The 27,010-nt window shown below is 47.6% G+C and overlaps 2 long non-coding RNA genes across 12 annotated transcripts in view; one reads left to right on the forward strand and one right to left on the reverse strand.

The window, feature by feature from the left end:
- Positions 1-27,010, reverse strand: part of LOC110398168 — a 210,490-nt gene that overhangs the window by 30,823 nt on the left and 152,657 nt on the right. For 10 of the 11 annotated variants that reach the window (XR_002438239.1, XR_002438232.1, XR_002438240.1 and 7 more), the window contains one exon: positions 18,475-18,657. The exons of the other annotated variant lie outside the window; for it this stretch is intronic. This is a non-coding gene — a long non-coding RNA (uncharacterized LOC110398168). The remainder of the gene's footprint in view (positions 1-18,474; positions 18,658-27,010) is intronic. 11 annotated transcript variants of the gene reach the window in all.
- On the forward strand, positions 16,657-19,759 carry LOC110398172. The gene is made up of 3 exons (XR_002438244.1): positions 16,657-17,951; positions 18,451-18,688; positions 19,493-19,759. It is a non-coding gene; the product is annotated as an uncharacterized LOC110398172 (long non-coding RNA).

The raw sequence follows: 27,010 nt of genomic DNA on the forward strand, positions 1-27,010 counted from the left end.
ACGCCCAGGGTGGGAACAGGGCAGGGAATGGCATTGGGTGCCCAAGCTTCCATGGTGCAGCACTGTGTGCCAACTGGAATCTCAATGCTTTGCTTTTCCCCAGTGCTTTTATTTTCTTAAATCTTCCAAAACTTTCCTTGTCCATGGAGAGGAACCATCACCAAGTAGCGTTCAAGGATGCAAAACCTGGGGAAAAGCAATAACAAAGCTCGTAGCTGTAGGCTGCTTTCCAAAGTCCTGCCACAGGGAGGTTGCATTCTGGGGAGCACAGGTATCCCTCGAGCTGGGCCCAGCATGGCCCTTCTCCCCTTCCCAGCACAGGTATTCACCACTCCAACTCCTTTCATCATTAACTTTTTTTTTTTTTGAGACTCTGCTATTGCTGACTCCACAAAGGTTTGTGCCACCTAATGAGAGAACTTTTCTAATGACTCAGAGATTTCTAAATTAAACGTAAAATGTTTATTGCAGGGATGCGCGGCCATACATTATGCATTACTGTTTCAACACAATAACAGGATACTGGTAGAAATTACCCACGTAGGGCCACAATCAATTTCAGCGACTGCGCTTTACACGCCTGACAACCCAGTCATTCGGCTGTGGAAAAATGCCTTGACTTGACTGCTCCCATCGCCAGGACCCACTGTGGCTGATGCCAGCATTATTTTTTGGAGGGATGGGCACAGTGGTTGCCTAATGGGTTGGTTTTGCTGCTATGATCCCAAAAGCTGTGCTTCCTTTGCAGGGTGCGCATCAACATCTGTAGGCACCCACAGGCTGTGGGTCCCCATACTGACGCTGTGCGTTCTGAATTGTGGGGCTGTGTGTGCCTGATTTATCCCATGCAAGAGCAGCAGGAGCTGTTCCTACCTCCCGGTGCAGATTGCAAGATAAATCTGGCGTTCAGCGGCACCGCCAGTGACTGACACTGACATGCCTTTATATCAATGTGGCTGCCAGAATGGAGCCATGGGCCAGATCTGGCCCTGGGGTCAGCTCTGTGCTCAGCAGGTGTAAACCAGCCAGGATTGAGATGTGGTGTCAGGTCCAAGCACCGCTCTCATTTTTATTTAAGTGTCTGCACGGTAATTCTGGCTCAGAGGACAGCTGAGGGTTGCAGCCCTTTGTTGCTGGAGCTGTCACGTTTTGCCATGGTAGAAACTTCCATGGTGAAAGCTTTAGGTATCTTCTAGAAGTCTCCTTGTGGGTTATGCGTGGACGTTCCCACCATGACCCACCTCACAGTGCCGAGGTCCAGTGTTCACTTTGTCATATGGGGAATGGCTCCAGCCACCAGGACCCTGCTCTAGATTTGAGCCAGCACTATCAGGGTGGGGAGGTTTGCATCCCATCTGCTGAGCCATAGCCAAACACTGCTGTGGGACATGGAGCAAGCATGGATGTGTGTCCTCTAGCACCTCATACCCAGACCATAAGTCTAGGTCATTCCTAGACAGGTTTTATCTGGACAAATTACACTGCGAATGGAATATCTCACCAAAATACAGCCCGCCGTAAGAACAACCCCTTTTTGAAATTAATTATATTTTGCTTTTCATGCATTTTTGTTTCACCCTTGTGAAACAAAAGCCAAAGCCAGGAAGTGCCAATGTTCCCTATTGGCAGCGTTCAGAGACGCATGCCATACCAAAGCACCTTCATGAGCTGCAGGACAAATCCTATGGGCTTGGGGTGTGTGCATTTTTTATTATTTATTTCCCCTTCCTTCCAAGGAATTTGCTTTGCAGCACTTCAGATAAACATCCATTTGAAGCAGAGCTCTCTGCAGCTGCAAATTATCCCTATGGCTTTCATCATCATCCTGATGAGAGCCCCGGGATGCCACCACAGGCCTGAAGGCAGCCAGAGCTCCCTGCAACGTGCATCTCGCTGTGGCTTAGTAGCTAGATGGCACTGAAGGTATTTTGTGGCATCTGCTTTCTCAGGTATGGCGAGGAGATGACTAATTCACTTGCAAGTGGTAAATAACCGCAGAGGCCTTTCTGCACCCGCGCTGCTCTGCCGACCCCAGGCCAGCCCCTGGCAGTGCTCCTGGGCAGTGTGAATACAAAGCTGGACCTTATTTCCCATTGTTTCAGTAATGTTCCTTTCTCAGCAGGTGCTGGTGCTCAGGAAGGGACTGATTTTCTGCAGTTCTGGGGAGTATCTCAGAGTGATCTGGGTGGGCCCGGCTGCCTGGCAGAGGTACTCCTGACCTACTTGAGTGCAGCGAGGAGTACGGGAAGGAAGAAGAGGGTCACAGTGCTGCATAGAAGGAACAGTGCATCTGATTGACCTAATTTTGGTCTTTCTTGTGCTCTTTTAACTCCACAGGCTTCAGCAAAGGAGTGCTGCTTTACACCAGAAGAAGCTGACCCGATTTCTGTGGCCTGCTTGGGCTGTGGTGACATCACCGTCAGTCCCAGGGCTGAGCGTGGATGTGGCCAAGTTGGGACCAGGGAGGTGGGGGCCTTAAGAAGCAGCAGCCCCGCACTGGGTGGGCACTTGGTAGAAGGGGTGCTCTACCCACAGCTTTCCTGTTTCCTTAGAAAGTTGCCAAACATTAGCGAGAAGCCTATAGAATGGGTTGGAAGGGACCTTAAATCCCACCCAGTTCCAACCCTTGCTGTGGGCTGGTTGCCACCCCCCCCCGAGGACCCCACGAGCCTGGCCTTCAGCACCTCCAGTGATGGGGCACCCACAGCCTGTCCCAGCACCATGAAATAAATGTGTTTCTTTTCTGGAGGCAACTGGGATGGTGGCACATGGATTTATTACTGCTGGCAACAATCTAATCAACCCCGGTGCCTGATAAAGCCTTCACATTTCTGTGTGGGGTTTCCAGAGCGGCTCTGCATCCTTTTGGGTTTGGATGAATTTTACAGCTCTAATCAGACACCTCTATTACTCATTTCTGCTCTTTCTACCCAAAATGTCTGACGATTTCAGCTGCTAAAGGCGATCTGTAAAAACCAGGGACCGAGCTGTCAGCTCGCCCGACAGCCTCATCACCTCCTGGCTGCTAACGAGGGTGGGGATGTGCTGGGCAGAGTGGCCACGATGAGTCAGTGACATTCCCTGCGCTGCCCGCTGCCTTCCAGCAGGAAAAGAGACACTGGGAGGAAAATCAGAAAGAAACCTTTTCCCTACCTGATTATCCGATGTCTGCTCTGTGCCATTTATTTTTAATACTGATGTGACACAGCTTAATGTTACATCAATTAAATTGAACTGCCAGGGGGATGTAGGGATCACCCATCACCAGAGCGTTGCTGCAGCCACCCCGCATGGGTCTGGCAGGGTGGGGGAAGCTGTCCCCCAGTGGAGTGATTCCCTTCTCCCCACGTGTGATTTCTCATGAAATTTTACAGGAATTCCACAGGAAATTAATGAGTGGAAAATGTCACAGTTAGGGATGAAATAAAAGATTTGGTTCCTAAATTTTAATATTGCTTCGAAATAGCATCATGTGTCTCCCTGCAGCTCAGAGAAGGGGGCATTTTGGGAACCGCAAAGGGTTCATCTCAAAGGGTACCAAGGATGGGGATGCTGAGCACCAGGTTCCTGTAGGGCATCTCCAAGCCTTGGTGTCACAGTGCTGAGTCACCGCTGACTGCAAAAAACCAGTGTACAGGGAGGGCAGATGAGCCTCATTCATAGGCGCTGAATCAACACACGCGAAGCACCTGCAGGATTGCCTCTATGGGAAAACAAAACTACTGCACAAGTAATTTTACTAATAGAATTTTGAAAAACCCAAACACTTTGCACAAAAAAAAATATGAGGGATGATCTACAAATAAATCACCTCTCAATATCAACACAGCAAGAAAAATTCATTAAGTGCCTTTTAAAAGTGCTGGCTTTGACTTAGCAGATCTTTTTCAGATGTTCCTCTCAAGCAAACCTAAACATCAAATAATAATCGTGTAAAGGCAAATCCTATAACAACTCTGGAAACGCATTATGCATCTCTTCCTTTGATGGAGGTCTCTGTGCTTTTATGAAATGTTCATTATCAGTACTTTCCCCTGTATCTGAAGAAAAGACAGCGGTGCTTTGCTGGCAGGGAACAGGGCCGATGGGGCATTCTTTTTGATAGGCTGATGTTATGAAGCCATCCTTCACGTTCCCGGGAAAATGATTTCTGTTATTTATCTGAAATTAAAACCAACTCGGAAAAGATTTCCTGCTTTTATAATGGATTCAGCTAATGTTCTGTTTTCTTGTAATTTATATTAATAATGATCGCTCCAATATTTTAATGTATTTCAACAGTTTCAGCAGCTTTATGGGGTAAGATCACTATTATTTACTTGAGTGACTGGCTTTATGGAATAACTGCAGCTTTCAGGGAACGGAGATAGATGCCGAAATGGAGGAAAATAAAACACAAAATGGGTTCTCACTGCTCACATAGGACACAAAAAAAGAAATAGGAGAAAAAAGAAAGGATATATATTTGAAATATCGACACTGGAAGCCATTCCATTTGGACTAAATGGGCTGGTTCTTTTGTATGTCATTTTCAATGAGACTGGACCAAACATGGAGTAGGTCACGGAGCAACCCAACACTGGTGTCCAGGAGACAGGCCCCATCCGCCACCCTGCTTCCCTACTCTGTGATTTTGAGGGGAGTTTGGGCTTTTTAGCTCCTACACCTCAATACAAACGCATCTCCTGAGCAGAGCTGCCCACAGCTGGAAGCAGCCTCCGCTCTGCACCCTCAAGCTCCAGGAACTCCAGGGCTCCTCTTAGCTCCAAAGCCAGGAAATACATTCTTAAAAGCTGAAACCAGTTTTATAAACACTTTGGCCTAAATCTGGAAACCTCTAAAAATGTATTATTATTTTTTCTTACTCTAATTGGAAACACGTGCGCCCAGTTCTCTGCGTTTTGGAAGCATCTGCCCTGAGATGAGCGAACGGAGCTGGAAACTGCTCCCATCCCCACAGCTGTGCAGAAGCAAAGCCCATGAATGCATGTAGAGAGGGTTCAGGAGACATGAGCCCCGCTGCACGACAACTGCAATGGTTTTCAGATACCAAGAAGTTTGGCAATGGGATTATCGTAGCAATTAATGACACAGGAAGAAGCTATCAAAGGAATGCGAGCTCTTCTTTCCCTGCTTGAAGATCTTCTGTGGGCAAAACATCAGAGCTTTATTTATTTTCTCTACGAGAAGAATGCGATTTTTTTTCTTGCCGTAAAGGGATCTGCAATGATTTTTCAGATTCTTTCAGATATCTGAGATGAACCATGATGCGCCCAATACAATCACATAACATTTTTCCTTCCTGAAAAGTGCAGCAGAGAAGCACTGCAAGGCTGCAAACACTTGAGAACTTTCAAATGTTACGGAGATGCCATACTTAAAACATTATATTGGGAAAAAATGGAATGAATGAGGCAATTCTCCTCCTCAGAGGATGACCCTCATTATTAAGACAACTTCCAAGTTTGTTGTAATTATTCAAAATCTCAGTCCTGAAGGAAAAAATGCAATGCTTCCTTGCACCTACCAGAAATATTTGTCGTAGTGCACCAAAATGCGGATGTAAAAATGGAAACCAGACAGAGTTCAGACAGCCTGAGAAAAGCTCACTGAAAAACAAGCTGTGCGTTAACTCAGCACACTCGCAATCGCTTCCTGCATTATCCTTGCAAAATTAAGAAATCCTCCGAGCAAACCCTTTTGAGGGACTGCTACAGACACCACAAAGGAAATTTAACCGTGACTTGGAAGTTTTTGCCTTATGATGTTATTCCTTAGACACCTTAAAAGAATTGTTTTTCTTTTGCAGAAGCGCTCGGGTGACGAAGGGATGCAAACAGTTTTACATTCAGATGACTGTCATTTTCCCCCTCACACAGCTGTAGGATTTGTGCTGTTGGCACTTATTATCCTGGATAACCATGCATTTCTGATGCTGCTTTTCAGTGGCGAGCTTACGCTCCTCAGAATTAGTCACTGCAGAAAAATCCATGCGGTGATGGGGATAAGTAAATAAAATCATGATGAGAGGGGATGAAAAACCCAACTGCCTGAATTCAGGTCAAGAGCAGCACTGATTATTTTGAAGAAAAGTCCTTTATTTATAAGTATTCAGCAGCGTCAATACGTTCTGTATCAGACACTGAAATTACGATTTTCTCCAAGATTAAACCTTGATCCTGGTAAAAAAAAAAAATTAGCAGATGGCATCCCCTGCTCCTGGGGATGAGAACCAGAGGGCACTGCCATGCTCGCATTGCATGCCACATTGCAGCAGTTCTCTTCTCGCTGCATTCGTAGGGTATGGTGTTGCACGTATTTGCTGGGAGTAAGGAGGGACAGAACATGGAAAGTCATAAATCTAAGAGCTAAGATTGTTTCAAGAGATGGCCACAGGTCACATTTCTCCACACAAATCTGTGCAGAGCCAGAGTCGTCTTCTGTGTAATTTCTGCCTTCAAGTGGCTTAAGCAAGGGCTAGCCGTGACCCGTAATGAGAGCTGGCTGGCAAACAGCGAGTTTGTTTCATGGCAACTTCTGACATTTCAAAATCTGTTTGTGTTCTGAAGAGGAAACAAAATCAAAACACTTCCAATGCAGTGGGGAAGCCAGTCCTGATGCCCACGTTCTGAGAAGAGGCTCCTCATTTTGCGGTGGGTCTTCCCGTGCCCTCCTTGCAGCCCTGTGGGTACACCCAGGTCCCCAGAGTAACCCCTGTGTTTTGATAGAAAATTTGTGAGGTCCTAAACCCGTGGCCACTGCTGCACTGCTCGCTTGGGATGGCGCGCACCCAGCAATGAGCCCTGCCAGCAGCCCGGGGGGGCAGAGGCCAACCTAGATGACACACGTCACGTGCTCAGTCCATCCATCTAGCAGGAACTTAGATCAGCAACGCATGACAAAGGAGTGGGATCAATCTGCGGGGAAGCAGCTGGAAGTGGGTTCTTCCATCTCCTATCTTTTGTGCTGGGAGATCATTTGCCAAATCGCTAAATGAAAAATCAAAGTGAACGGGATGACCAGCAACTAAAACCCGCATTTTTCTTCATGAATTGATGCGATGTTATTCAGATCCTGATCCCAGTTACCCCGACCGCTCCTGGATTCACTGCAGCGAGTTGTCCAGAAGGCAAGGAAGGAGAAATCCCCGCTTCCAGAAAACCTTCCCAGATGAGAGAAGTTGCCAGTTTTTGTCAAGTAATAAATTCCAGGTGCACTGAGCTGTCAAAGCACAAGAAGCGCTGCGCTGCACTGGGAATAACTCTGCTGAAATCACCAAAAATCATGCAGCTTCCAGGGAAAGGAAGAAGCCCTTAGAGCTGCAGGGGGACAGGCTTCTCGTCTTCTCCTGATTTTCTCTTGCTCTTTTTAACCTTATCTGAGCTCTAGTGACTGGCAAGAGCATCGTCTGTATGAATCCAGGAAACACAAGGCAGAGAAAGAGCCAAACCCTGTCAATCATGGGCAGACAGGACACGATAACACTTTTGGAACAGGTCCAAAATTTAAAAACCCTCCCTATAAAAAGGCAAAAGTTAATTCAATCATAAAAAACACTGGAAGACCTCTTCATGCCAGGTCCCTGCTTTTTCATTGAGCTCTATCTTGTGCTTCTGCTCCATCATCTGCTATTCACATGACTCCACTTAGCAACCGATCTGATTAGGCTTGTTTGTGCACTGGGTGCTATTATTTCTGGCTCAGATTAGTGCCTCCTTCCTTCTCTATTTCCTCACATACAGCTGAATTATCTCCTTTCACCCAGAGCTCACTGCATGGTTATCCCACTTCTGCACAGCAAAGCAGAGCATCCTTGCTGCTGCTGTTTTATGGCTTCGAAGGGAGGAAACAACGCTCATTTTCATGCAAATCCCTACTGTCTATCAGGCATCATAGTTGTCAAGCAGGTCATTAGAGGCCTACTGTGTAAAATGAAGATTACTAATTAGAGCTGGAGAAATAATTTGCAACAGATAATTTATCCAATGGATTTAGATGTTTTTCTCCTTGCAGAGTCCCTGCCAGCAGGTTGTGACTTCACCAGAGCCGGCCATTGCTTGGAATGGTTTTAACTCATTCTACTCGTTGCGATGGATTCTGGTTTTTCACTATTTCTTTCCTAAGCTGGGTGCTCATCTGCCATTGATCACAGGATGTGGGGTTTAGTTTCCTGGCTCAGACATCAAAATAGGGCTGAAATGAGTAAACACCAGCATAGCTTTCTCCCCAACACTGATTTGTGTTTCTGCAAACATCACAACATAAAAGCAGCTTGGGAAACTTCCATTCACATGCATTTATGCAGAAAAAAAATATTTAATTGCAAAATCTAAGTTCTACCCAGAGCAAATCTCGCATCAGACAAGAGCCTGCAGCCTGTGGTTATGCAAGACTTATGAATGAATATCTCCAAAAGTAGGAAAAAAGTTATCCTGCAGGGAAAAGGGGAAGGAATGCAGCCGGCTGCCAACATCCCCAAAGGCCTTGTAGTACCCTGTGCACATCCATTTAATACAGAAGGAACTGAAAATGAAAACTTGTGTTGTGACTCATTGTTATAGGAAACAGGATTGAGCAAAGCCTGACCGTGTCACTGTGACGGAAATCCAAAACATGGGTTTGGGATAATTTTGATTGACTGTTTCTCCTCAGCCCACAACAAATTCTGTTACTTTGGCTCAAAATGTTTATCTGATTCAGTCTGAAGAGAGAAATTGAAGTCTTCTATTGATTTTCCTCCTGCTACAAAAGTCAACGTGCTGCAAACATCAATTCCAGCTCGATGCACTCTGTGAGCATTCAGAGAAAGGTGGAGCACGAAGAAAGGAGACAATTCACCCAGTGAATTAATGGCACTGCCAACACACACACTCACAGGAAAACTTTAGCAACATTCACCATTTTTTAATAACAACAAGGGGCAATGTCACACCTAGGGCTGGCACAGCAAACCCTGCGTAGTGAAGGAGCAGCTTCATTTCCAGCTCATGAACAATACAGAGAACAGCCTCAGGAGGGTTAAGAGAGTTTCAATGAATGAAAAAGGACAATTTGTACCAGACTCCCTGATCCCATCTGCTGCGCTCTGGGAGCACACAGTGTTCCCTGCGGTGACTCACCCTCCTTTGTGCTCGCAGGCAGGGAGGGATGGGAGATGGAATGGTGCTCAGTGGGGGAAAACACAGCCAATGCTCCGAGCTCACCTGTTAGCCTGAACCGCCCGCAAATGAGGGCCTTTGCAGGGCTCTGTGGCCCCTCAGTACACACACTGACTGAATGGTGCTGGTGGCCAGGGGATGTGGTGGCCCTGAGATGGAGAAAGGAGCAGCAGTGAGGGACGTGAGCTGTGTTCTCAACTCTGATGTGTACCAAAAAGTCCCGTTTCTATCTGCAACTCTGATGTGTACCAAAAAGTTCTGTTTCTATCTGCAAACAGGGAGTAACCATTCAGCTACACAAGGTGCTTGGGGTTCCCTGGATTTCTTTAAGGAACAACTTACTGTTTTGGTACGCAACTGAAAACCAGATGTAGGCACCCAAATGGAACCCCAAACCAAAGCAAATCATAGAATCATAAAGGTTGGAAAAGACCTCCAAGACCACCAAGTCCAGCTGCCAGCCCACCCCCACCATGCCCACTGACCATGACCCTCAGTACCACATCTCCATGGTTCTTGAACACCTCCAGGGATGGTGAGCTCACCACTCCCTGGGCAGCCTGTGAACCACCACTCTTTCTGAGAAGAAATTTTTCTTAATATCCAGCCTGAACTTCCCTGGTGCAGCTGAAGGTCTTTACCTCTTGTCCATCCAAGATCCCATCCTCTTGCCCCAACTCCCTCTCCCAAGCTCCCTTTGCTCTCATTTGCATGAGGAACACAGCCAGATCAATGCCCACATGCACACTGGCTCCACAATGTCTGCCTGAATTCAGGGTGGTGGGGACTGGGCCTGGCCACCCCCACGGTCCCAATGGGAATGAAGCCTTCCCTGGAGCCACATCACCACTGGGGAGATAATAGCAGCACTGATGCAAATTCAGCATGTCTGTGTTTAAGCACGTTTTCCCCCAGAGTGAGCATGGGTTAAAAAAAAAAAAAAAGTAACACACAGAAAAGAAAAATGTCCTTATTCAGAGCTGGCTGAACTCAATGGGAAGACTCACCCAGCTCAGTGAGCTTTGACAAGATCTCTATAGCTGGGTTAATGTAAGAGCTAGGAGGGAGATGTCCAGATTATTCCTGCTGCTCATGCAACTGCTGCCTACGTTACTGGGATGGATAGGGTCTTGTTGTCCCATCTAGTTCCAACAAGCAGAAAAACAAGAGTTAATCCCACCAAAAACCTCCAGATGCCAGCAGGTCTATCAGCACAGCTGTAAAGGCATGAGCACCTGGGGGTGGTTTTAATGCAGCATGAAGGTATTTAACCCTTTCTCTAAGTACGTTATTAAGAAAAAGTGTGTTTGATAAAGCTGAGAGAGCAGCAAACCAAATCAGGCTTAATTGTGCTAATTACCCAAAGCACAGCAACTGACTTAAGGTCTCTAAAGGAGGAGGCTGCATCCTGCCCCTGAGCAACACCTGTGTGCATGCAGCAGCTTTCATTTTCTAATGGGCACAGGAGTCTGAATCTCGATCTGGTTCTCAGCTCTGCTTGGGATCTTGAGCAGCTGATGCCTGGTGGCAGACACACATCCCCACATCCCACCCAACCTAGAGCTGTCCTCCAACCGCCCTGGCTCAATCTCAGCTCAGACCTGAGTGCTGCCTTCCCAGTTTCTCTCTGGGCTTTCATCCTTTGGCTGAAATCTGTAAGGAATCCCCAGGATTCACCAATACAAATCATTTATTTATGGGCTTATTGCGATGACCCGGTGAGGCCGGAGGTTGCTGTGAGGGTACCGGTGTAATGCAGAGCACAGCCTGACAGACCCCGGAGCTGGGTCTTAAATACCTAAGGGCATTCCTGCAGGCATTATTGCTGCATTATTACTTTTTTTAATGCTGAACTGTATGTTTTAGAATACACAGATGTCTTTGTTCAGAATAAACCAAAAATAGCAGATTTTCCTCTGCTTAGCTGGGTGTTAAATTATTTACATTTCAAAACCCATAAGTAGAAACAATGACTGCATTTCCAGAGCCTGCTCCTGCTGTCAAATATCCTTTTCTCTTTTGCAACCTAATTTAGACTTCCTTTTTAGAGTCGCAGCTTAACTCCATTTCCAATTACATTAAAAGAACCAAGAGTCGAGGTTGTTATCTTGCCATTTCCATGAATAGTGACGAGAGATGTTCCCCATGAAGGCGAGGGCAGCCATTGCTGTGCCCATGCAGGGGGTGGGCAGTGGGAAGGCGAGGACATTCATCCCCCACGGTCCTACTGGGCTCCTTTGCCTGGAGCATCCAGGGAGAAATGCCGAGGCTGGGTGGGATGCTGCTCATGGGGCCTGGCTTGGGTCAACAGAGCTGCTTTAATAGTGGCATGAGCTGGAACCGAACAAGAAATGCTGTCAAACACCCCATAATTTCAGCAGGCCGCCTCTCTGGCAGGCTGGCTGAGCCTCCACGTCTCCCCTGCAGGGGTTTATGAACCACCGCCCTCCCCGGCACCTCCCGGCTTCCCGCTCGCCTTTGCCAGGTGTTGGCACCGCCATTGCCCAAATCCTTGTGTGGGTGCCAGCCACCTTTGCCCCTCTTTCTGCCGGTTCCATTCCTGTGTGTGTTTCTGCTGACACGGTTACTGCCTCAGCCTGCGGCCGCGCGAGCTGAGCCCTGGCCAAGGAGCAGCCATCTGAGCTCTTTGTCTGCCTCGGTTCACCCAAACTCGTTGCATTCGTTACTCCCGTGGCAGAGCACATCCCAGCGGTGCGTGCTTTTCTTGGAGGATTATAAAAGGAATATTCTGTATCTAGCTGGAGCCTTCGCATTGCCAGCCCCTGCGATTTTATTACCCATCTTCTGGTATTTGGAATTTTTCATAAAGCTCTGTTCTTGGATGCGAGTAATAAGTGAGGCTCTCAGCTTTCACTGAGAAATGAAAGGAAGCTTCTAGCCCGCGTGTTTTAGAAAAGCTGGAAAGCGTGCCTGAAGGCACCGGCTCCAAAAGGCAAATTAAAAGAACCAATATGTTTTCTTTCTTTTTAAAACAATTGTGAGTCAGGGCCGGGAAGGGGGCACCGCTGGTGATTTATAGGCTCTGTGCTGGCAGCTCTCCAGTCTCAGTGACCGTGCAGAGGGAGGTGGCTTTGTGAAGCTGCTCACTGGTGTTCACCTGGTTCCACGCGGCGCTTTGAAACAAAGCACCCGGAGCATCTCTGCAGGGCGAGTTCTGCAAAAGGCATGGCTTAAAATGCACACGCCACCTTACAGACCGATGCGATATGGAATGACCTGTACTGAGATTCAGATGGAGACGGTGCCCCCTGCATGCATGGCAAATGGCATGTAACTGGGGGGGGATGGCTCTGAAATTCAGAAGAAGTGGGGCCTTGGTGTGTGCTTTGGAGGGCTGACGGCTGGGGCTGCAGTTTGCGTGGTGGGCACGGCTTTCTCATCCAAGCCATTACGGACAATGAGTCATGAATAAGCACTGGCATGCTGGTTGCTCTGTAACACCAAAGTCATGGCAAGCACCATAACAACAAGGTGCTCCTCTGGAAGGAAGTGCTTTTGCAATCCCGGTGCTGCACCCGTTTCATGTTTGGTGTTTGTTTTGGGAAGAAATGCACCAACTGCCCTTCCCACTTTGTGAGCAGAAGGACTGCAAAAGGTGTATACACTGCGCCAGCTGAGTTACGGGGTCACAAGGAGGTGTCAGTCAGTGTTTGCTGACCATGAACACTTGTACCAGGCAGGCCTGGGGTTAGGTCTGTGTAACAAGTGAGCACATTGGAGGATGGGTCTCTGCATGGGCTGCCCATGTCCCTCTTGGTTTCTGGAACAAACGCTTCATGGTGAAGCTGTGAACACTTCCTCTCCAAGTGTTTCTTGAAGTGCTGGTGCTACAGCACAGCTGTACCTCCCGGAAGCGGCAGGACCACAGTGGGTGTTTGCCAGCATTGCTGCGGGAGGCTGCTGGGAATGGAGCTTCCACAGGGCTTGGTCCCAAATTGCGGGGCTGCGAGCACACCCCTACATGTGGGCATCCTCCGGCGGGACCATCCCAACACACCTCCCCAGCTGCCACAGGGGTCCTGCTGGCTCCGTGGGGCCGGGTGCTGCTGGGCAGGGAGCTGCGAGCAGCTCCACCTTAAGCTGCAGCTCCGTGAGCGCTCTTCTGGCCTCCTGCCATCGAAACCGCTGCAGGCTGAGCTGTCATCAGAAGAAAGTGTGTGCTTTGCGCGGGGAGGGGGAGGCCAGGAGGCCGTTTCTTCATTGATCTTTTAATTTTAAAAGCTTACTTCTGGGGTGGCTTTATTTTTTCCCCCTTCGACACCATACATTTCAAATTGATTTTGCAATCCCTCACGCCACTCCTCACAAAGGTAACTGTGCTAAAGGCGGTGCTCTCTGGGGGGGTCCCCCTCACCAGCCCCCAAGCAGAGACCCCCAGGGCCACCCAGAGTCTTGGGAACTCCCTGGGTGCCCCCTGCCCTTCCTCTCAGCCCCCGAGCCCCCAGCCCTGCTCTCTGTTTTCCGTCCTGCGCTTCCTGCTAATCACACCATCAGTACTTGTGCTGATTAACCGCCTAGGTCTCCATTTAATTAAAACATACGCCCTTTTGGAAGAGCCAGAGGTTGCAGGCAGATTTTATTCCCATCATTCCAGATAGGATTGGCATTAGCCATCAGTATCAGGGAACCAAAGCAGTTCACTGTTTCCCTGACTGTGTCAGATACATCACCAGCTGTTTGCTCAGACAGTGATGTTTCATAAGCCTGAGGATCTCAAAATATTTAGCCACACTTTCACAGGGTCACGCTTTTTCATTAAAAGACTGTGCAAAAAAACACACCTGCAGAGAAGGCCAACACAATACCAATGTCATTATGGAGGGAAAGCAGTGCAGGGGCAGCTCCTGATCCGAGAGCAAGGCGGGACACAGGGGATAGGTCTGGTTTAGGATTGGATCTGGTTCTCTGCCTGAGCAGGTCCCTTGGAGCCCAGCACCAAGCACCCCGTGGGGCTCGCACACTCCAGGAAGGGCCTAAAAAGGTCCCACATCGCAGAATGCCGGCAAGCAGGAATGTAGGGTGTGGAGGGATGTGATCACTTGCAATTAACCCCGAGCAACAGGCATGCAACAGAAATCCTGCCGTGTTTGTTTTGCTGTGAAACAAGCAAGACCTTTGCTCGTTCCTGGCCGTGCCCAGGAGGACACTGCAGCCCCATGTGCCAGACCTGCATGCTGCCGGGGCACTGAGGACAGGGCTCGCTTTTGTCAGTAATGGTTCAGTGTCTCATTACCAGCTTCAAAAGTATTTGGCTGTAGCTTACTTTTGAGGTTTGGGCCGAGGCCAGGGACTCCAGCAGGAGAAGTCAAACCTAAACAGACGAGTTCAGGTTCAAACCTCCCCAGCCCGGCCACGAGGCGTTCCCCACCGGGTGCAGGGAGAGCCCTTGTGCAGGGCACGGCTGCACAAAGGGCACGGAAGGCATTTTCCAGCAGCAGCTTATGGTCCATATTTCATCTTGTAAAAATAATAATAATAATAATAAAAGCTAATAATTTGCTCCTCGTTGTTTCACTGTGGTAGCAACCTTTGCCTCTTGGGATTTATTTTCTTTCTTCACCACCTGACTGCATTTCCCACATCTCATGGGGGCCGTGGGATCCTGTTGAGTTTAAGGCATTGCAGAGCTTTGTTCTACAGATATTGCTTTCATGGGGAATGGCTTTCTGTCCACAGCAATGCCCACTCTCCTGTAACTGGAAGAGGGACCCAGTGCCCCTGTCTCTCCCTGCATGGGGATGGCACACCGCTGTCCGACCCTCAGGGCAGGTCCTCAAAGTGGTGTCCAACCTCACAGCTGGAGCTGCTGGTTGCCCCTCACCATGTGCAGCTGCAGCTCCCTGCAGCCTGGGGAAGCTGTCACCTACAGACAGACATCAGCTCTCCCTGTGCTGATAGCACTTTTTTTCTGCTTGAATTGCTGCAACATCAGCCAAACAGGGAGGGACTGCAAACGGCCACGGAAAGAGGGGGAACTCCTAGGGCTCAGCATGCCGGGAATATCCAGCTACTGTCTGGAAGAATACAACAAATGCCGTCGGTTCATTCCTGCAGCCTTTGACACATAAATTCGGTAACTAACCTGACCTGTGGCTGTTTCTCTGAGAGGCTGGCTGAGACATGACAAATATGCCTCTCAGCATACCAGGCCTGATTACCGGCAGCGCTGTGGGAATAGCTCAGAGCCGCGTGGTTACAGCAGGAAAAACCAGCGCGCTCCGGGCACAGCCCGCACCGCGAGCATGGCAAAAAGGCATTATTTGGGTGTCCTGAGAGAAAATCCTCACATTCACAGGGAATTAGTGTTGGTTTGAGGAAGGTGGGCTCACATTTTGGGTCTTTGCTGGCCATCAGCACGGCCATGTGCTGCTCCTCCAGCTTGCCGGGCGGCTTCCAGGAGGGATTGTTTCCCAGCAGAATCACCTGGACTCGCTTTGGGCTTTGCTGCACAGCTCCTATTCTGCTCCCATCTGCCAGGGCCATTTCAAACCCTGAGTTTTAACATGTGATTTCACAACACGTGGCTCTGGGAGGGTGACCGGCCTGCAAATCAGCCCCCTCCAAGCCCCAGTCAGGCGCTTTACATTAGGCAATTAAACTGAGCAATAAATATCACTTTGTTGTGAACGAGCCTCCATTTCCTCTTCTATTTTAATAACAATAATGGTCAAACTTCTGTTTAAGAAGCAGTTTCTGGTTCTATTTGGAAATGTGCCAAACTATTCAAGGGACATAAGATTTGTACAGGGAGGCAATAGTTTCTATTAAGGCAAATTATATAATTAGGAAAGGAAAAAACAAAACAAAATGAAACAACACCAAAGCAACAGCGGGGCTTTCAGGCACGCGATCCCTTCTCCGTGTGCAGGGAAACGCGGTGCTGCTGCCGAGCAGCGCACACATTGCAGGCGTTGCTGCAGCCACCGGAGCCCGCTCGGGGCTGAGGGTCAGGACGTGATCTCCGTGGCTCCCAGGAGGACCCTGCCCCATGAACAAAACTCTGTTCAGTACCTGCCAGCCCCAAGCAGCCCGGGTCTCCCAGTTGTACACATGAGCTCGCTGTTCAGAAAATTACATCTTTTAAGCATACGATCCGGGCACGTGGGATTCCCACAGCTTCTTCTGGCACAGCCTTTGCTTCGTCTTTTGGACTGAAAACCTCTTGGGGCAGGGACTGTGGTTTTAATTATGCAGAGCTCCCAGCTGAGCAGAGCCATCAGTCCCTGCTAAATGAATAAATAATCACTGCAGCAAAGCACAGCCCCTTCCTGGCTCAAACCCATTACCGAACTGTTTGTAGGTCACTGCATATTTGTAAGCAGGACTTAAATAAGATATGTGGATCGGGCGACCCATAAGAAATGCCAGACTAAACTCCAAATTCTGCAATGTATTTTGATGATTAGAGGGGGAAAAAGCAATATTCAGCAGATAAAACTGACGCCAGGTCAGGACTAAGAGATGTGGAAATGGACAGGGATCGGGTAACTTATTTTAATGAATTCCCAACCATCATGGGAGGAGCTTCTCCACACCACGCATTGCCCTGACACCAACCAGGCCGGCTGCCCAGGAGGCACCACGCACCCAATGCACTCCCCTAGTGCTACCAATGCTACAGGCGGTGCAGCAGCACAGGATGGTTCAAGGAAGACAAAAAGAACAAAGATCACAGACACTGCAGATACACAGCAGGCAGACATCAGGGAAGGCTCAGGAACTGACAGCGTCTTTGGACCCACACAGACAGGAATCTTTTTGGATAAAAAGACGCAGATTATTGCAGGAAGTCTGAGAACAATGCTTGACTATTTAAGGACAGCAGTGTTTCCTTTCTGAACATCAGCATCATTAATTTGCTTTGGAGTCCAGCCAGATTCCATCTGATGCCTGCTCTCCTGTTAAGGTGGAAAAGTATGCACAAAATCTTGCTCAGTGTTACCCAGACATAATGGCCTATATGTCTACTCGCATGCATTACATCTTTGTAATCTGTCCATGATTGCCACAAGATATTAGAGCAGTATAAAAAAGCTCAAAAAGCTACACAATTCCTGGGTGAAAAAAGGGTCATTGAGGAGCATTAAAATCAAATGCTGGTGATTACTGCAGCTGGGAAGGTGCTGCCTGACCACTTTTGCCTTGTCCCAGTACTTCCATTTCATCCTGCAGCACATTGTGCCCATCTGCAGCCTTACCGGCCACACAGAGCTTCCACCCCCCACCATAAACACAGAGAAAAAAGCACAGATGTGGGTGACAAGTCGTGGGCCAGTCGTTAAAGGATAAATTACACAGGATTGAGAAATTCACAGGAAAGGATGGGGTAAGAGCCCTTTGCACAAGGAGTTAAAGATTATTTCCAAACATTAACTGCAGTAACAGAAATCACAATTGCTTTGCCAGTCACACGCAACACCAGAAAGTCCAAGCCTTTCTCTGTACGTCAAACCTGCAGCAGAGCAGACCAAGTAACACTCTCCATTAACTGATTGGATGGAGCGGCTTGGCATTTATTCTGCTGGGGGCAAGGTGCTTTTCTCCAGTCTGTAATTATTTTTTTTTTTAAATCCTTGCCTCTACCCAAACACACGTCTCCTGCCCATGTGCTAAAGAGCTTAATTTCCCCTTCATTTTCCCCTCCAACTGCTTCTATTCCTTATGTCATCGCTGATGACATAGTTTGCTCTAGGCCCTTGGTAACCAAGTGCAAAACAGGTATTCAAAACACAGGCCACTTCCCTGGCTGAGCAAGGGTTTGTTGCGGGGCAGGTGAGGTGGAGCGGGGTGCTTCTTATTTCTAAGCAATGGAAGGGGCAGCCCGTGACCACTGCCCCCAGACTCACAGCATTAGGCTGGGGAACTTGCTGGGTTTGGCTAGCTGCCTTTCTAGCTGCCTTCATTGGGAATGGGCATCCCACAGAGCTCTGATCTTGATTTACGAGGGCCTTAAGCAGTCAGGAGTGCTGAAGCAATGCTAGCATCTCTTTGCAGCAAGCTTTCTTAGTCACCCATCAGGGTCTGCGAGCTGTTAGTGAGTCTCCTGTTACTTTCTTGTATTGTTTTGTGGTCAGAGCCCTTAAGTACAGATAGCGTTTGCAACCCCGTTGAGCTTCTTTCCCTATTTCTCCCCATTTCTGGGCTTTTGAGACAAGTTTATGTTCTGAAAACGACTTTCAATTTGATGCATGTTAGCCTCACAGAGGTCACAATTGTGTTTGAAAATGACATTTTTTCCTCATTGCTCATGCAAATGCTTTGACTGTTACAGAAAAACTAAATGCTTAAAAGTTACCTGGTTGAGTAAAGATCACACTGGGTGTCTGAAGAGCATCGTTCCCAGCCTGCCTGCCTTCTGCAAACCCCACACGGACTTAAGGAATGGGGTGACCACAACAACACGTCATCCTGCTCATTCCTGGCCCTCGGATCCGTGTGATGCGACTGTCACCCCAAAGATGCATTGTGCTCAATGGCTCTGTAACAGACAATGACCAACAGATGTTCAGGTTGGATATCAGGAAACATTCCTTCTCTGAAAGAGTGGCCAGGCACTGGCACAGGCTGCCCAGGGAGTGGTGGTGCCACTGGCCCTGGAGGTATTCAATAAAAGGGTAGATGTGGCACTGAGGGACATGGTCAGTGGGCACGGTGGGGTTGGGTTGGGGTTGGAGATCTTAAAGGTCTTTTCCAGCTATAATGATTCTATAATTCTATGGAGAGAATTAGTTCATTTAGCTGGCAAGTTAGAAAATAGAAGAAAGGAGAAAGAAAAAAATAAATAAATACGATCCTATCACATGGCTCTCCTTTGCCTTCTGCTTGGGTTTCCAAAGCAGCGGGAGCACGGCAGGGCTGTGAGGCTGCATTATGCAACAGCGATCCCTTTGTTCCCTCCCACTTCAAGATTTAGCAGCAGGGAAGCAAAAAACTCCCATCTAGAAATGCAGAGGGGGGAGCAAATGTTAAGAGGATGCTGAATCCCTCTGAGCTATTAATGGAGAATTGCATAACAGCTGCCGCGGGGTTGCTAGGTTTTACCACGTCCCTGCGCAGTGTTAGATATTAACAGGGCTTGTGCTTTCGGTGGTAGCTGTGAGCGGGGTGCGGGTTTCCATGGAGCTGGGAGCGTTGGCTCTGCTCATTCACAGCAAGATCTTGCAGTGCTTTGCTAAATCCATCTCCCAGCGAGGCGGGTACCACGGAGCCTGGGGGATGCGCGGGGGTGTGCCCGCCTCGCCTTGAAAAAGCCATTAAAAAAACCTTTAAAAAGCGAGATTCAGGAATGATGCCTGTTTTGTCTCGCCTGGCAGCACCATGCTTTAACCCTCCTGTCCCCGGCACTGCAACGTCTCCCAGATGTGGGTCTGCCCTGATTGCTCCCAGTAACACAACGCACACCTCCAGCTTGACGTCTGAAGCATCTTCACGGAGCGCACGGTGCGTGCTTCAGCACGCTGGCTTCATGGGAGCAGCCTGCACTGGGGCTGGATGCTGACGCGCTGTGCATGCCCTTGGTAGGGGAGAAGGGCAGCGAGATGCCAGAGATCCCACAACTCCAATATGCATGTGAGCTCAAACAGCTTTCTGTTGTGCCTCTAATTAGGCTAAGTAGAGTGCTGGATTCAAGTGTTAATTAGAAATGACCACTCTAAAATACATTAGGATATTTAGGGCTCTGCGCTGTTTGCATATTCAGGCTCCAGCTCCCGCTGTTGTGTTTGTGTGAGTAATGAGATGACTCCATCCATCTAATGCCTTTTAATGTGTGGCATTAATTATATTATTTTATATTCCATTGTATACTTTTTTATTTATTCTATTTTATTATTACTATGCTTTATTTTATTGTGACAGCTACACCATGTCTAAGGAAATGGGTTTCTAGCTATAGCAATACACCCACAACAAGCACGGAGGGCGGCCCAACCTCACTGGGTGAACTTCGCCCCACTCCTGGCAGGCTGCTTCCTTGCAATTTCTACTGTGTAAAATGAAACTTTTGGGTTTTGTGGAGCCAAGATCAAAGCGTGGATGGGACCAGGCTCAGCCTGTAAGCCAAGGGCTTGGTGTAAGGCTGGTACCAACCCTGCTCTGGGTCCAGCACGGGCTTGGCCTCAGTTGAGCTTCACTCGCAAAGTCAAGCTGATGAACTTCCAGCCCTCAGACGGATGAATACAGACATATCTATGGCCTCACAGAGCCATAATTTCTGCCCGAATGCTTTATTATTTGGAAATCATAAATAAGGCAAAGTGAAAAGGACAGGCCCCTTTAATCTACAAGCAGTGTGCTAAATGATGGCGGTAAATCTCTGCTGGCCGCACGGCAGGTTGATTGGCACACCCAAATAGCAGCGATTTTATCCCACAAAGCAAAGTGAAGGTATGGAGATCAGGTTTTGGAGAACAAAATCATACCCAGAAGGCTTTTTTCATTTTTCCATCCCTTTCTTGTAATCTCCAGACACTGTTCCTTTAGTGTTTGAGTGACGCTAAGTGAATTAAGAGAGAAATATCATTATTTTTAAAGACATGGGTTCTTGACGAGGACGAGATGGGACCAGCGAGCAAGGAATTGCAAAGAACTGAGTCTGCTCGCCTTGTGTGTTCTGTAAGGCAATCCACAACTTCAGAAAAAACCTCCCCTTTTGGTGTTGTCATATTTACTGCACTGCGCATCCCAGCCTTCACTTGGGCTGAAGAAGAAGAGAAGAACGAATAAAAATGATCAGCTTTGACAAGGATGATCACACATTTCCCTGGAGGGGGAATGCCAGGGGGATGCACTTGCACCCTACAGCACCATTGTTTCTCTGCTATAAACTCCACTCCTAGCATCACACAGGGACCATCAGCACCCCCATCCCATGCTGCCGTGGGGCTGGCGCCTGGAGATTTATTGCCAGGTCATTGGTGGCAAGGGAGTGCCTGGAAAGGAGGAAAATCTGCTCTGTTGATAGCCAGGGCCAGAGCCAGAGCCTTGCTTCCCACCATGCAGCAGCAATGTCTGCACCTGTCTGTACATGGCATTATTTCCTAGGAACCTGACTTGTAGGTACAATTAAGGACTTGTAAATCTGAGGAAATCTTAAATTAAGGGACAAAGCTGTGCCTGCAAACATTTGTGCCCGTCATTTTTCAGCTCTAGCAGTGGAAGTCCTGTTAAAGCGAGGATGAAAAATTGGTCCTATGTCAATAACCTGCATGAATGATGCTTGAGAAAACTGGCAAGTCATCAAAAGGCCCTGTTCTCTGCTTAATTCCCTCCCTGGCTCATTATGGATTACCACGTTTTGTCTAGTTAGTGGCATGATTATGGAAATAGAAAAACCATTTTTCTCTGCTTCTTATCTAAAAGATAAATGAGGCACATATAATTGGCTCAAGTTATCATGCAGCAGTGAGCAGCGGTGATGCAGCTCTTTTCTGTCCTCAGCGTGAAGTCCTGAGGCAGGGCGAGCTGTCAGCATCCTGCTCTGGCTGCTTCCTACCCCAGCACCCACACACATAGCCAAAAGCAACATGTTTATTAAGGGCTGATGTTCGTCACCAGAAAAAGCTGTTCTATCCTGAAATTAAGCTTTCTTTCCCCAGATTAAGCCCCAGATCGGAGACTCCCAGTAAGCACTTCCCTTAAGGCTGCTGGGCTGCACTCCTGGCCCCAGTTACAGCTGCCTCAGCTGGAGGGGATCCCTCAGTTTGGGCCCCCAAATCTGCATTTTCCACTTAAAATCACCTGCCAGAGTTCTACAGCTGTGACGATAGAGTCACGCTTGTGCTGTCATTGCGTTTCCTCAAGCCTCTGAAGACACTATCAAGTGATGTTAATTGGAAAACATTAGAAACAGCCCCAGCAATTCCAATTCAGACAGGGACCTTAGGGATAATGAGAAAAAAGAGGAAAGCATATTGGTTTTCCTTTAATTCAACAGTGGAAACAAAGAGCAATGGGATGGAAACAGGACACTTTCCCTCTGGTTTATGTTTTCAAGGCTTAACTCCTCTCTAAATATTCTCCGAGCATTTTGTTCAAAGCCTGTTTTTAGAAACTCCAAAATAACAATTGCTGATTTGCTCGTGATCGTGTTAAACGCATAAAACTAATTCGCCATTTTTTAGGAGCAGCAACCCCCCCAAGTTGCACTTTTCACATACAGAAACACAACTGGTGAGCAATCCATTACCCTGTCATCCCACAGTCATTATTTTCCAAGATGACGGCCAAATGACAGGAGGCTGCAGGTCGTGGATGAGCAGTGGGAACAGATTGTGAGAAGCAGCAACCCTGCTCTGCTGCCACCGGGAACCCCCGGCCAACGTGCCCCGAAAATACAGAGCTCTGGAATTGTCCCTAAACGTGGGATTTCACAACATCCTCCAGGAAGCATCAATACTGATGTAATAAGGAAACGGAGCTGCAGATGCTAAAGTACTTACTGCATTTTTTTAAATATGGGGACAGCTTCAATTATCCCGCTATCATGTACTAAATAAGGTTGATTAATCAAGGTTTAAGATAACAGAAGGAGTTTTCTATGCCATTAACATGTCTCCGGGGATTCACCCTTCTTTTGGGTAATGGGAAGCTTCTGGTTGTGAAGACACAGATAATAAGGATTTATAGCACCACAGCGTGCAGTGTGTTCCATAAGGGACACTATGAAAACATGGGCACATGACAGCAAGCAGCTTCAATTACTTAGCTCCCCACCAGCACACCAGGACAGGGCTGCACGCTCCTTCCCCCCACCTCATGTTTTGGTCTTTCTCCTTTCTCCATTTCCCAGTATTTCTGCTTTGCACATTCCCTTCTTGCAAAAAAAAAAAAAAAAAAAAGAAGTTTCCCAAATCAAAGGGATAAGTTCTGCAGAGGTCTCTGGCCATTCCCAAATTCTCCAGCCATTTTCCAAGATCAGAAGTGGACTTCCCAGACCTCACCATGGATCTACTGGCCTGAACTGCATTATGTGCCTCACAGGTGGGGTTTTCTCCTCAAGATATTCTCAAACTTCCTTTATGTAGGAAAATACAAGTATTTATTGCTTTCCCTCGTTATGCATTTGCTACTAGGGCTTTCAAGCCCAATGGCCTTCATGTTGAGCAGAAATGCAGTATCTGGTGGTTCCTGTACATAAGCAAGGAAAACGCACCATTGCATCTCTGACTTATTTCCACACTCATTTTCCTCCAGCAGATGTGGGAAATCCCCATGGGCTGCATGGGGGCAAAGGGGCTGCATGGGCAGCTTGGGCGCTGTGAGAGTGAGTGTGTGGGGGGTGGTTTGGGATGAGGAGAGGAGATTGATGGGTCTTTATCATGTCTTGTGAAAACAGAGCTCGGAGAGAGAAAAGAAACACTTCCATTTGATAAGAGGGAGGAAAAAGCGAGATAAAAGATATGCACTTTTCCTCCAAGACAGACTGCTAAATAGGCTCTTCTTGCTCACTGAGGTTCAGTAATGCGAGCTGACAGCATATTAAGGTTATTTCAGGTTCTTGTGTCTCCCAGGGTCATAAGCCTTCTGCTATGCATATTAATCCATCTTAGCATTCCTCCGAGTAGCTACGTAAGTAGGGCAATCGGTTTAGCATGAACCCTTTCCATTTACTGCGTAGCTGGGAGGAGAAACCTCCTAATTAACAGAATACCCACAGAAAATACAGAGAGATTGTAATATCACGGGGACATGGCACATACTGCTGTTACAGCAAGACAAACCTTTGGAACTCCTCGGAAATATTTTGGGGCCAAGTGGTAGGAGCAACCCAACAGCGGTGCTGTGCTGTGCCCCTGGGTGCTCCCACATAGCCCTGGATGGTGGCTTGGCACACCTGAATGCATTTACTCTCTGTTTACAGGTCATGGGAGCCCCGCCAGCTTCCCTGCACTGTTAAGGTGACATCTGTGAATGTTGAAAATAATAGTACTCATTTCGAGCCCAGTGGGTTCAATCCTCTACTCTCATACCATGTTCAGAGTGACTCAGATTTCAAGCGCTTTCCAAATTATCTAGTAGAGCCTACAAGCCATTTCTATAGTGCTGGAGAGAGGGTGAGCAGGGATGCCAGTGCTGCTCTCCCTGGCTGCTGCAGCGATGGAATAATGGGTGTCCTCAAGCCTGGTTCCAACAGATGCTCACGGCTCACCTCTGATCTCAATGTGAGCACTGGGTCTGTATGTGGGCCACTGGTCCAGCACATCCCAGCCAGGCAGTAACCAAGGGCCACTGGAGGCTCTGCAGAGAGAAGGCTTCTCCAAGAGAGAACACCCAGGGGAAAATTTCCTAAGAACTATTTTGTTTGCATGGAGCAGGGTAAAACCAAATTCAGACATGAACTTCTGACTACCTTCTCTTGCCACAGGGCCGAAAAGGCCAGAAAATGAAGATGATCTTATTTAGGAAAGGAAAGTTAATATTTTGCCTTCTTTCTTCCATTCTGTGAAACCAAATGAAACAATATTATTTGTAAAAGATGTAATTAATTGGTTTTACTAGCAATCTGTGAATTCGTAGCATAACTCCAGTGACTTCAAACCAATGAGCAAAGAATGAGTTTGTCTCAAGAAAGAAAATGCCACTCAGCCAGTTGAGTAAGTAAAACAATAAATGACTGCACATTTAGATCAATCAATAAGGCAATTACACAAAATATTACAAGATCCGTGATTAATTAGGGATGACAAATTCCCTGAAAGGATAAAACATAGGAAAATTATAAAACCTAAGTGAGAATCAAGCTAACAACAGGAGAGAGGAGCTGGTAGCACTTAGTACTCCAGTGTCCCATGGGCCTTCAGCCAAAGGTCACAAAAAGAATTGGAGCACCTCTAAGATGGACACATGTACTCTGTGGTACGTGTTGTGAAACGGAGGGTATTGGGTAGGAGGTGCTCCCAGTGCAGGTACAAAGCAAAAGCTCATGATCTTTGTCTTTTGTCTGAGCTTCAGCTACTTGTTGATGGAAAATCTCCTGTGCAATGTGAGTGCTTGCAGCTCGAATTAGTTACTGCACTTCGCTGAGATATTGTCACAGCGTGTGCTCCTAATCTTGTCAAGGAGGGCTGAAATGTTTTAGCTTAAACCTCTTCCCTGGAGTTTTGCACAGCATCCCCACGGATGTGCCATCCCATCTGATGGGCTGGAACCCAAAGGGCTGCTCCAGGAACTCAGCACCTCCTGCCTCTTTGACAGCTGATTTCTCCAACCACTATTTTCATTCTTTTTTTTTTTTTTCTTTTTTTAACTAGGTGATGTAGAGCATTGAGGAGTTGCTATACAAAAGGCTCGAGGGTCTGTAGATTGGTTGCTGTGGGATCCCACAGCCGGGAGCCATCCCTTCCCACCTGTGGCAGCTACGAGCTGGGTGGCCGCCCCTTCCCTCACCGGAGAGCTGATGCAAATCATCCCAGGCCTGTATGAGGGTCTATTTATTTTAACACTGCAGAGTTTGTTCCTTCTCCAGACAGTATGTAAGGGTGAAGTGCCAAAATCTGCACTGATATATAGCTCTCACCCTCAGATTTATAATATAGCACAAGCATAAGTCAGGACAGAAGACTGAGAAGGAGCTGGACCATGCTTCTGCCTGTGCTGTGTTTAATTTACAAGAGAGATGGAAATCACAGAACACATCTGCCCTCCTAGAGTTTGGCTTTCCTGCAAGATTCAGTCGTTGCTTCATCCTTTGCTCCTTGGGGCCAGTGTGGCCAAAGGGAGATGCAGCAGAGCGATGCTTTCTGCTTCTGTCCTCTGACAGAGCAGCACAGAGCTACCAAATGGGAATTACACTTTTCTGCATGCTGGCAGATTGACATTCACTCTCCTCTTCCCACTTGTCGATTTATTCCCTTCCCACCCCAGGGCACTGCCTCTTTTTGCTCCAGTTTGCTTGAACCCTTGAAGAACTTAGCCTTGGGACTGAAGTCATCATCCAGATGAGAGAGACATTTTGTCTCCCTGGACAAGCCAGCGAAACACCCCTTAATGTGGTCACCACCCCATGTGAGGGACAGCCCAACCAGCCTGGCTGCAGGGCTTCCAGGTGCAGAAGCAAATCCACACACACACAACCAGCTTTTCAGATACAGTAGGGAACCCATTAAGCTTTGTGTGGTTATGCAAGCTGATACAAATGCCTTATTAATTAGAAAATCAATCACGCTGTCCAGATGATTGATGTTAATCCTACATCAAGAGTTGGGAACAATGGTATAATCAAGACGAGATCATTTCTTCCCATTACAGGGAAAGGGACAAGGCTGCGTTTCAAAGTAATTCTGCTGTGATGAGCTGTAAGGAGATGCATCATGTGCTAAGGGCTCTTTTAAGATGTGGCACATTATTGTGATCAATAATACTCAAATTTATACTGGATCCTGAATCTAAGGCAATTCTATATGAAGATTAGAGGAAATTCTAATATGATCAGAGGGAAGCACAGAGGAGGTGAGCTGTAATTATCCAAGGGCAGTCTTAATAAATAGGGAAGAGCCCAAACCCTGAGAAATCAGAAGACAGCAAGAATATGTTAAGGGTGGGGAAAGCTTTTCATGGCATCCAGCTAATGCTTCAGAACTATACAATAATTTATTTCAAAAAATTGATAACAGTTCAAAAGCCTAATGTTAGGCAAACACAGAACAACAGTTAAAGGACCAAACTGGTTCTTTGCCTGTTCCGCATCCTCTGCATCCAGTCCTAGCACTCAGGGGCTGGTAGCGAATAGCCCCAGCAGCCGTGTTCATACTGTCCCAAAACAGTGTGCCTGGCCAAGAATTTTGAAGAATGCAGGCAAGAATCACACTAAATGATTGGAAGATGCCTGGAAT

Source organism: Numida meleagris, chromosome 4 (genome assembly GCF_002078875.1).
Source record: "Numida meleagris isolate 19003 breed g44 Domestic line chromosome 4, NumMel1.0, whole genome shotgun sequence".
Lineage (NCBI taxonomy): Eukaryota > Metazoa > Chordata > Aves > Galliformes > Numididae > Numida > Numida meleagris.